Consider the following 12,453-nt stretch of genomic DNA (forward strand, 5'->3'; position numbering starts at 1 on the left):
CTGGAAATAGACGTGGTCGTTAAGTGAGTAGATAAATTCATCACCTGTGGTAGAATTCAAGCAGAAGTTACTATCGCCCTATCAGGGAGGGGTGCACGGGGTATTTACAGCGGAGCACAGCATTGCGTAGAGAGAGGGGCCAGACTGTGACTTGTTTTTTTTCTTTTGCTATGACCCACAGTAAGAAAGACATTTCACATTATGAGCATTCACACATAGAAGGATAGATAACTGAAATAAAATGCTCACAAAAGAATACCCTTGTTACACATAATTCACTCATGTATTCTATCTAGTCTGGTTTGACCTATTTCATGTTTAAATACTAGTGCAGTTTACTAGATTGACTTTACATCCCAACAGTGGGTTATGGTTCAGAATGTTTAAAACACCCAGCTAGGTGACTACTTGTAACTCCCAGGCCCTGTCACTCTGGTAAATGTAACAGAGGGGCTAGGCCTACCCACGGTTAGATGCAGGTGCTTCCAATGTAACTGATGGTCACAGCCAGTAGGCTGTTCTCTACTTGGTAGCATTGTTATGAATATCCTGGGACTTATCTCACACTTTTGACTTCAATTTAAATTTAGAACTATAATAATCAATATAATAATGTGGGACACTTTCTTGGGGTATACGCACATAACCTATTTTGATATTATAACAAGGCTTAGCAATAATTTAGCACCTAAAGGACAGGGTGCCGCAGCGGTTCTCACCTACTGCTTGGGAGTTCTGTGTAACTCTTCTTGTCGCTAACAAGGAAAGTGGGTGAGAACATGTGGCTGGTGGACGTGAAGGAGCCAGGGGAAGATCCTGAGTGACTCTGAGAACCTTACTGCTAGAATGGGGGATGGAGGACTCAAAAGTCTACTGGCGACTTATACTAGCGACCAGCTCGTGTCTGTGAGTGCACCACTCAAAAAAGATCCTGTAAAGAGCATCTCGAACAATGAGAAGATGGTCTGGTCAACTAATGGGACTTGCCCAAACCCATGCAATCAGTGGTATTAAAAACATTATAATAAAGTTGAGACTTATGTGGATCCTTTATGAGCATCATTTTTTTTAATCCTTAGGTTATGGAATAGCTTTGGGGGTGGGGGAATTTTCAGGAGAGTGGAAAAAGAGACATGCTAGACGTGATGCTGCTTAGAAAATCACACTCCACATTCTCCTCAGACCCATCTGTCCAAAGGCTTTCCATCTTCAGAATCAGTGATTTTGAATTACGCCTCTTTTAAGAGGTCGTTTTTCACTGAAGCTTTTGAAGAAGCAAAATCCACTCATTACAGGAAAAAATGATGCAGATTTTTAGAGGCAGTTAGCTCTTCAAAAACAAACACACCTCCCGCATCACTGTGCTTTGTGGCCATGGGTGAAATGATTGCAAATGCAGACAGGTTGGTCTCTGTATCATCAATCAGATGCTCACACACTTGAGATGTCTACACCCTATAAATTTCAGTGACTTCCATTTTGTAAATCAAATGTTTATTGTATGTTCCTGAGAAAAAGAGGTAGAAAGGAAACATAAAACAGCCATCTTCTCTGCTTTACTTAGTATAATCAAATTTGCACTCACAGATATATTCACGTGTTTAGACCCTCTGTTCGCCCCCATATGCATTTACTTTTATGTATAACAGTAGACAGCTACTCTTATACTCAGAAATGCATTTTTTATTCTTAGAAATGCATTTTATTTTTTAGTAAAGGATAGAACTGAATTGCTCTAAGTATCTTCCAGAGATTGCTGTTTTGTTCCATGAAGCGCATACAACCCTGGCAGGGCCTGAGCCTTTTTTGAGCCATTGCGAGATAGATTTATTTTTCAGAGACTAAGACGTCAGGGGTGGCCTGACAGTATAGACATGGGAAATCCCTGTCCCACCTTTCAGGACCCCTTATCTCTTGTTGGTACTTTCCATGTGGGGGCCTCACTGATAATGACCTGGCTGTCCACCTGCCCATGCCTGGCTCCCGGCCCACCCCTTAGAGTCACCAGCTGCCCTCTCTGGGCAAATCAAAGAGGAGAAATTACCACAGTAGAAAACGACTCCGGAACTGGACTGCAAGTGGTGACTTAAAGATTTGGCACTGTGTTTGGGCCTTGCTGGTGGTGGCAGGTGGTAAGAGAAGGCAGCTGTTTCGGGTCTCCAACAGGGATAGTTTGGGGAAAAGAGATAGTGGGGATCTTGGAGATGCCCCCACCCTTTGAATGTAGATTTTCTTGCTCCAACTCCAAGCCCTAAAACTTTCAATGTTAGTACAGGAATTACTCACTCTGTTTATGCATTGAAACACTCCTGACCATAAATATCTCAAACATTTTCCTAAAAAAACTGAGTTCAAAGGAAAAAGAGCACTGTAATGAATTAATCAGACAAGCCAGTCAACCCCACATTAAAATAAATTAAGCTTGTGGTGATGAGCTCAATTATTGCACGTCAGTGCCTGCGAGCAAGGATGCTGTAACTCGTGCAGGTTCAGCCACAGGGCAACTGGGACAGAAGTAAGAAGAGGCAGAAACCACGAGGAGCTGCAGGGCCAGTCACTACTAATCCCAAGCATCCAGAGGCACTGCCCCGTGCCTGTGTCAGAGCCCATCGCCACTGGCCAGGACGAGCGTGGCTTGGTCCCGTCCTCTTTGGTGGCAGAGACCGAGTCTCTTTCATTGCTGCAAGTCTGGCTCCTCGCACAGTGCCCGGCCCATGGGAGGGTCGGGGGAGGCAGGAGAGTAGCTGTGAGTCACTGCAGCCCATGGAGCAGAAGCCGAGCCTGATGCTGGGTTCGAATTCCCACCCAGACAAGCTCGATTCATTCAGAAAGGCCCCCAGAGTCGGGTCAGGTGGGTAGTCCCAGGTGTGCCCCAGTAATAAAGGGACATCATGAGGGAACAGAGCAATAGTGCCTCTGTTCTTCACAAACCGTGTCTCTTCATGAAGACACATTGTGTTGACATTGGCTATAATTAGAAGCTAAGGTACAACGATCTGGGGACAAGGCCTGGGGCACCCCTCTGCTCTGAACCCTCCGAGGCTGTGACAACGTGCATTGTCCTTTCTCCGACCTTTAGTTTCCTCTTTAAAACGTGAGGGCACTTTGTAAACTCAACACAGAGATCAAAGATGATTGTTCACATAGTAAAGCATGTTGTATGCATTCAGAATTTCTTTCTGCTTTTCCTCATTTTTATTTGTAGATTGCAAAAGCAAATGACCCAAAAATTACCCTCAGAAAGACTGATCCGCCAAGATGAAAGGGGTCAGGCCCGGTCTTGAACGCTGATCATCTGTCAGGGCTTTTTCCTTTCAACAAACTGCCCTGACCCCAGGGAGAGGGGAGCTCCCCGCAGCACAGGAAGGAGGGCGTGGGATGAAGGGGCTCCCTTGTTGCCTTTGTTTCTGGAAAACTTGCTCTGCTCAGTCAGTGACCCCCGCAGGATCTGCCTGTGCCAGTGGGGACAGCAGCTTTCCTCCTCTTAGGAGCGCAGAGCTGAGGCTTCAGCATTTAAATCCTTTCCGCCCTTCCTCGGGGAGCAGCGGCCGCCTGCTTCCCTGGGCCCGCCCCAGAGGCTGCCGGCTCCTTCCAAACGCCCCCTTGGCTGGAAACGGCCTCAGCGGGCGAGTCCACTCTTACTCCCGGTTTTGTCCTATGTGCCAGCAGCACTTCCACGTTTCCTGCTGCTTAACCCGAGGTTTTAGTGACAAAACCATGCCCACTTTAGCCTGAGCCTTGACGGTGCCTGGGCTGCCTGGCCTGCACTTGAGCTGTGCTCAAGCAGGGAGTTGGAACCCGTGAACCAGGCACTTTCGCCCTCTGTCCCTGTGGTCCTCGCGGTCAAGAGCAGTGAAGTGGGGGCAGCTATCGGAGTAAAAGCAGCCCCTTGGCTTGGAGACATCCAGCCCGCAGATGCCTCACACCCGCCTGTGTCTGCTCCGAACGCAGGACGGCCTGCTGTGGACCGTGTGTCATTTTGGCCCCACCGCCTCCATCCTGGTCGCTCTCTGCCCTCCTACCCCACCCCCTGGAGCAGGCCCCTTCCAGCACCGCAGGGGAGCGATGGGGAAGGGGGAAGGGAAAGGGGTGCTTCTCCAGGAGGAGAGGAAAGCTCCTCTGGTCCCCTCCCTCCCCCTCCCTCCCTCTCTCACCCCCTCCCATCCTCAGGCTCAGACCCCAGGATAATTCTGATGTTATTACAGTTCAGCTACAATCCAGTGGGCTACATAGGTTTGGGGGAAGAACTGGGAGCCACGCTGTCTTTTATAAGGTGTCCACACGGGGAACCTGCTTTAAGTTGCCAACAACCCACTTAATACGTTAAGAACTCAAAGCACTCAAGTTGGGGACGGCTTCTAGGGCTGTGTGTATTTTGAAGGGCTGTCTCCCGTAGTGAAGAAATCGAGATAATCCTCTAAGTTTACCAAGGTATCCGACAGTTGTATATTTTGCAAAATCATATGACTCACTAATAGCATTATGAATTTGTTTACTTGGCCCTGGCAGGCCAAGTGATGACTCGCCATTGATCTTTGTCTGACGGGGCCCGAAACACCGGCTCCAGGCAACACACTGATTCGACTCCCGGAAAAGCATGTGGGGTTAGACAGGCCAGGTGTGGGCCGGGCAGACGGCAGAGCAGCGGTGCCTTGTGTCGTCATGCACATAATCTGATTTTCTGAAGCGACCTCGGGACACCGATTTGCTCAGCTGGCTATGGGGTGTGCTGCCAGGAGCCTGGTCCCGGGACGCCAGCACCACTCCCCTGCCCTTCTCGCCTGGGGCTCAGGGACGGCACCCTCCCGGGGAATGGCACCTTTGCGGCTGGCGCAGGGAGAAGTTGCTGAGATGCTGGTAGCTTTAGCAGGCAGCGGGTGTGGCAGTGTGCCTGATGGAGAAGTGAAAGAATTGTTTTAGTTGCGACTCTGGCACCCAACAGTAAATAAATAATACCGTTCGGAGTTCCTACAATGCACAAGGATGAATATATTTTTTGTTTGAGCAACTCACTCCCTCCCTCCCTCCCTTTCCAAAAAGCTATTTGTTATTTTTTTCCTTTGTTAAACTTTGTAAAAATTATAGTAAATTCTGCAGTGACATACCACAGCATAATTTTCCGTTTGGGGAATAATAATAATAATAATATTGACGAGCTTTACATTTATATCTACTGAACTTTCTATGCTTCTAGTAGAATAGGTTGTGTGAGAAGGTTGTCGGTTTGTTTTCACTCCGGAAACTGAAGGTGCCAGAGGCTTGAGTCGTGCATTTACTGACCCAAAGACAAAGGATTTTGTAAATTACCAAGAATTTAATTAGGAAACTATCAACTTATCTAGCTTGATTTTAGTACATTTCTGTATTTTGCTTAAAAAAATCAGATATCAGGAAGCTTTCAGCCAAAATTACAGTCTTACATCTTAACTCTAACAAGTGGAGAACCTCCTTCTCTGTTCGCATTTACGTGATGCTGGTTGAAGTCTCTTATTAGTTGTCAGACGCTCATTGAATAGGTTGAACAGTTATTTTCAGTCTTGGAAACAGGATTATCGATGGATTGATAAAATTTTTACTTTTTAATCACTTGGGCTGACAATATGAAGACAAGATTTTGTCATCAGCAGAAACTTTGCAAGTAGAAGATCTGAAAAGACATTATCTGAAAGACAAATAGATTTTATAAATAATGACCTAGTTAGCAATAGTTTTAAATTACTGGCTGTATCAATAGAGGACAGTATTTTTCCTGAGAACTTTGAGCTCTCAACATGCCATAACATTTACGGACTTTTGGCTGTAGAACTCTGTTATGATTTATCACAAAATTATTCTTATTTCCTAGAAAAGAAAAGTGTATTTTAAATATGTGACATTTTTACTGGATGATGCGAATGGGGAAACACTGTTGTGCCCCCATGTGGGATGTGATGTTCGTTTCTGCCTCTTAATTTCTATATCCTAATGGGAAATTGACAGCCTGCAATGTCTTCAAAGGAAAAGACTAGGAGCTTGAAAAAGCTGGGAAAATATTCTCTGAAGGCTGCCTGAAGGAATGAGGTATTCGGCATGGAGTAGTGGGGTTTAGGGATAGGCTTTCAGGGGCTGAAGGACGGGTCACGAGCAAAAGGCACCAATCTCAGACTGTGGCTCTGAAAGACAGAATTGCCCCAAAGATTAGAATTTAGAGAGAGACTGTCTTTAATTCAGTAGAAGAATGAAGTTACTAATTCTTACAACTATTCTAAGTACTGTGTGTTCCCACATGATATGGTGGTGGTCACCCTTACAGGAATTCCTAAAATAGCAATAGAAACAATTTGACAGGATCAGGGTCCAGAGGGTGAGAGGCTGCACCCATCACCTTGAAGGTGCCACTTCCAAAGGACTGAATTCCACGTTTCGGGGTGAGTCTGTACCCATCCTTTATCTTTATTGACAAATATATTTTGGTTTCCATTCCTGATCCTGTGGCTTCTGGTCCAGCCTTACACTTTCCCAGTCAACCTGCTGTCAAGTCCTCTGCCTCCATAGTTGATTCCTCTACATCCCATAGTAGCCTTTATTTTCTTTTTTTTTTTTTAATAATTTTTTATTGATTTCAGAGAGAAGAAGGGAGAGGCAGAGAGAGAGAGAGAGAGAGAGAAACATCAATGATGAGAGAGTCATTGATCGGCTGCCTCCTGCACACCCCTGACGGGATGGAGCCTGAAACCCGGGCATGTGCCCTGACCGGGAATCCTCCAGGTTCATGGGTAGATGCTCAACCACTGAGCAGCACTGGCCTGGCAGAAGTACCTGTATTTATTTTCACATGCATGAAGATGGTGGGGGGACAAGCTAAAGTCAACACTTCTCAAAAAGCATCCGGGATGAGAATCTTCCTATTGAAAAACTGAGACCTTCTTAAACAGTAGACAAGGTCCCCGTGTGCCATCTAAAATGCCATCGCGCCAGCCAATGGCACCCTATCCGAGGCATCTAAACTCCTGTCTTCCTTTTCCAAATCTGTTTACGAAATGATTTCTAAACACAGATGGAGCCCTTCCTGCCGGCACATATTAATGTGTTTTTACGTATGCGCTTCTGATCTTTGCGACGTCTCGTCCTTTCGCCTGACACCAAGCCATTCTTTATACGTGTCCGGTGGAAAGGTGTCCTTTGCCCCGCAGTCACCCTTGCAGACCCGGGATACGTGGTTGTCACATGTTGCTCAGCGGCCCGCGCGATTACTGCTTCACAGCGCAACAGATGGCTTCTCGCATAGCGCCGAGGCAGATGAGATGCTAGAATCGATTGTTTTATCAACAATCAGTTGCAGATAAAAATCATTTTAATGAGAGAAATTAATGGTGTTTGCAAACATGATGTTAATTACAGAACATTGCTTAGGCGTTGTTGTGTGTGTGTGTTTTTCTGCCTCTCTTTTTTCTGCGCACAATTTTTTGTTACCCGTGACATCTTTCATTATTGACTCATGCCCCAAAGAAAAGGCGATTAAAATCTGCTTTTGTTTGATGTAGCTTTTATTGAAGAAAGAAATGGATCTTTCTGCAGCTTCCTGGTGAGATGAAAGTCTAATTATCTCCACAAATGAAAGGAAAAGCTTTAATTAGGCCTGTGCTGAATCCGCGCGCTGTGGATTTGTGCATCGTGATGGATGGAGCCCGCATCTCCTCCGTGACTGCCTGGGAAATAATGAAGCGAGAGGCGAGGTGCCCGCGCCCCGATTCAGCTGGCGAGCGGAGTTGGAGGCACACCTGGGTTGCGAGCCGGTGCCCAGAGCAGCTGCCACGGGCCATGTTTCAGAGCAGGACGTTCTGCTGTTTTACAGCCTCCCTCTGAGCTTTGATCTCTCTGCACACGGCAGGGGTCCTAACAAATCAAGCTTTTCATGTTTCGCTCAGTTTTACTCTCTTTTGCTCCACCATTCGCACTCGAACTCCAAAGAGGATGGATAAGATATTGTCTTTTTCTGAAGCGATTAATAATCAGCCGCCGACGTGATTGAAGAGGGTGTCAGGCCTTGCAAGCTGCATGGACACTGACTGCAGGGAGGAAGCCGGGGGAGGGGACGCGTTATTTATGCAACTTTTTAGCTGTTTACCTCACTGTTTATGATTTTACTAATCACTTGTGCATAAGGCTTAATACATACGCAGACTTTGGGGGAGGTGCTGAAATCATCGGAGAAACCAAAAATGACCAAATGTGGCCGGATCCCTCATTTCTCCTTCGCCAGGTTGGCTGTGGTTCGGTCTAGCTCCCTGCAGCCGGTCCCCCTGATGCCGGAGGGTCAAACGCCACTTGCTTTCTCCGAGCTTGCTCTTAATCTCTTCTTCTCAGTGGATCCCAAAGCGCCTCTGACATGAAGAATGATCGGGATTATTTCATGCACTTATTTTTTGGGGGGGGGGCAGGATTCAAAAAGAAGTTAGGAAGGGAGAAATAACAAAATTGAGCAGTGCATTAAGGGAATTTGACTCACCCCTATTGTCCACCCTTCTGTGGTTAGGAATCCTCTATTATGAAAAAATAGTGAATTTGTGTTAAAGATAAAAAATATATAGGATGTCCCAAAAAATGTATACACCCACTTTGAATAATTATAGAGGCAGTGTTTACTAAAATACATTTCATTTTCAAAATTGAGCTCTCAGCTGTTAAAGTGTGTACATTTTGGAGGGACAACCCGGTACCTGAAGCCATCAACTCAAAATCATAAGAGTAAAGGAATTACGCAGAGCACGGCACTTTCACATTCTCAAGGTTGGTAACTTTTGTGATCTAAAGGAAAACCACATTTAGGGGAACTTCTCTGTTTCACAGAAGTCAGGACAGGGAGTCCGGTGGCTCAGTGAATGGGCCAGCTGTCCACTGAGCTGAGACAGTTCCTGAGGTGGGGTCTGACTTGTTCCGTGGGTGGAAAATTTGAAGCGAGCGCTTTCTTGAACGGAGTGTTTCCCTCTCCTCAAATTATGAAATTTATTCTTGATCGCTGATGTGCAACTCTTTTTTATTATTTTTTAACCCGGCCTGTAATTTCTTGGTAACTCTTTGGGCCGCCTTTCCAGCGGGCCTCCTTCTTGTCCCCTGCTGTCCCCTTGCTTAGAGAAAGCCTCGCAGCCTGTTTTGTCTCAGGGTATGATCGCTGCTGTTTAGAGATTTCACCCACAGACTGACCTTCTAGCAGGTGGCTGGCACCCAGCAGGGGGCCCTTATTAAGGTCGCAATAAGGAGTCAGAAGGTCCAAACAGAACTTGACAGCTGCCTTGCTCTCGTTCCAAACCGAAATGATGTCCGTTGTGGTCAAAACAGCGCCCGGGGAGGGAGGGATGCAGGGAGGAGCGCAGGCCGGGAGGGGGGGACTGAGAGCGAGTGAGAGCCGACATGGATTAGGGACAAATGATGAAATCAGGGAGCTAAGTCAGCGGCACACGTGAGTCCTTCTAAAATGGGACGTGGGTGGGAAAGGCCGGAATCCTGGCAACCCTGCAGTTCGTGTCAGGGGAGTGCAGCCTCAGAGCTGGATGGTAAACAAAACCGAACCCGAAGGCCAGAGAACAGATGCAAGCAGACCCCTCATTAAATGCTCGCTTTGCTCCTTTCAAGCTTTATCTGCGTCAACACTCAGTTTCACTCCTTAGAGCTCAGCACCATCTCTGCCGTATGTGAGATCAATAAATAGAAATGTCTTACGGGGGAGTGTGCACAGTGTTGGTACTTGACGTGGAAATGGTGACACGGCAGTCACAGAGCTTGGGTGACTCTGAAAAGTTAGGTCATGCTCACTGGTTGTTAACTTTGACGGCAGAAAATATCTTAAAGTGACTCATTCCCTTTTTGTTCAAATTGGCATGGCGCTCAAAGCCCTTTAAAACCCAAGCCAGGACACTGAACCTTTGAACGCGTAAGAAAATAATCCCAAGGTCAGATAGAAAGGAAACAAAAACAAAAGAAAAGCTAGCCCGTTGGAAATTCCCTACGCTCTCAAAGCTATCTACAACTTTTTTGCTCAGTTCACCACTAATAGTCCCAAGGGGTAGAAGTGTTTTGTAATAGCAGCCTTAAAATCAACACTTTTAGTAAACAAATAAATAAAACCTAGGAAAGCAGGTAAATTACAATTACTAAATAAATGATTAACTTACTGAATGCTCATTTGAATATTCTAATGAGTATCCAATAAGCATAATAACTTCATGAACATCCACAATTTTTAAAAAGGCTAGCATTTGTGAAAACACGGGTGGACCTCAAGCGCATTTTGCTAAAGGAAATAAGTCAGACAAAGACAAATACTGTGTGACAAATACTTATATATGGAATCTGTCAAACAAACAAACAATAAGCAATCACCAAACTCATAGAAAATGAGATCAGATTTGTCATTATTAGAGGTGGGGTTAGGGGAGGGGAACCAAAGGTGTGAGGTTCCAGTTATAAGATAAATCAGTCCTTGGGATGCAGGGCACATGGTGACCACAGTTATCATTGCTGAATAGTATATTTGCAAGTTGTTAAGAGAGTAGATCCTAAGAGTTCTCATCACAAGGAAAACCCCCCACAAAAACAGGTTTTAATTTCATTTAATTTTTTTTTGTATCCAAGTGAGGTGATGGATGGTAAGTGAAATTATTGCGGTAATCATTTCACAACATATGTAAGTCAAGTCATGATGCTGTACACCTTAAACAACGAAGTATGTCAATTATATCTCAGTAAACTGAGAAGAACAAAAATATATAAAATAAAAGAACCAAAAAATATATAAACATTAAAATATTAAATTTAAAAGGCAAGCAAACAAAAAATTAAATAAAATATAGGCATGAATGTATGAACTGTTCTCAGATTCAAAAAATATCTGAGTAAACTGATCCAAAAATAAGAAAGGTACCTATAATCCTCTGAAAGTGAGGAGGAATATTTTCTGTTTTTAAAGACATTAGTAACCTACCCCCCCGACCCCCACCTTCTCACCCCCCCAAATATCTTTTTTTAAATATACTTTTATTGATTTCAGAGAGAGGAAGGGAGAGAGAGAGAAACATCAATGATAAGAGTCATTGATCAGCTGCCTCCTGCATGCCCCCACTGGGGATCGAACCCGCAACCCGGGCTGTGCCCTGACCGGGAATCGAACCAGATCTCCTGGATCCTAGGTCGGTGCTCAGCTGCTGGGCCATGCCGGCCGGCAGTGTGAACTTCTTTATTCTATTCATCTAAACGGCTGTTGCTTGGCTCCGAGCTGAGCTGAGCTGTGCCATAGGCCGCTCTGTCCATAAAGATCGCTTCCTAAATGCCGCTCTCCCTCCGCTTCTTGGAGGAGAGGTGACCGGTGAGTGCAAGACATTTTCACAGGCGCCAAGCCAAGGGCCGCTGCGGGGAGTGGGGGGCGGCTCCTCAGTGGAGGGCCGGGAGGACTGCGTGTCTCCAGCCCCAGGGGCGCCAGCTAACAAGGGGAGGGCAACGCCAAGGGAAGACTGGAGCGTGAGAGTCAGAGCTGGCGACCCTCCAGAACCGCCCAGGCCTGTGCTGAGGGGCACTCGCGCCTCTGAGTCTGCTGTGAGGCGCCAAGTATCACACCTGGGCTCAAAACCCTCCACTGCGTTCTCCACCAGCTTCAGGATGACTCTACCACGTCTCCTGCGCAAGCTCTCAGGCTCTGTCTCCTGCTTACCCGCTATCTTTATTGCTCCCTGCTCGCCCTCACGAAGCCAGTGTCCAGCCACCCCAAACTCCTCGACGCGCAGGCTGTCCCTGTGTGGCTTCCTCCTCCAGGCTGCCCGCCTGAGCCTACTCTCCCCCCGCTCTCTGCAATGCAGCCCTTACTCTGTGCTGTTGGCTTCTGTTGGCTTCACATTTCCCTTGGATAAGAATCTGCCGCGTTCCCTTAAGGCAGAGGAGAACATCATTTCTATCTGCATTCCCAAGTCACAGCGCAGTGGCTTATAGGTGCCAGCAGTAGGAACAGAAACCTATACATGAAATAAGAAATCGCCACCCTTTCTATAGAGTGAAGAAAGGTGGGGGAATGATATACCTGTATAATATAAAGTGTGCATTTATGAATTATTACAACTCAGACCTTCATGCTGTCTGGTGGCTCAGCCATAGTTTTCCTCCCTTACATTTTAGATATAAAAGTTATTTTTAAAAAAATAGGAAACACTCACTGCTTACAAACATCTAAACTTGACTCCTTGGCTAACCCACTTATCACCCAGGCTCCAGAACTTCCACTTACGTTTGAAACCAGGACATATTTCTGCTGTGGAGTCTGTGAATCAGCTTATCTACTGCACTTAAAAGTGTTTTTATAGGAAACAAGCCCACATAAATAATAAATAGTGAAGTGCCTTTTCTCTCCCATCCGCGCATTAACCTGCCCTCCAGTTCCTACCGAACGCATCAGGTGCACAAGTCTAGACCCATTTAGACTTGAAATAG

The sequence above is a fragment of the Miniopterus schreibersii genome (genome assembly GCF_964146895.1).
Source record: "Miniopterus schreibersii genome assembly, chromosome: 2".
NCBI lineage: Eukaryota > Metazoa > Chordata > Mammalia > Chiroptera > Miniopteridae > Miniopterus > Miniopterus schreibersii.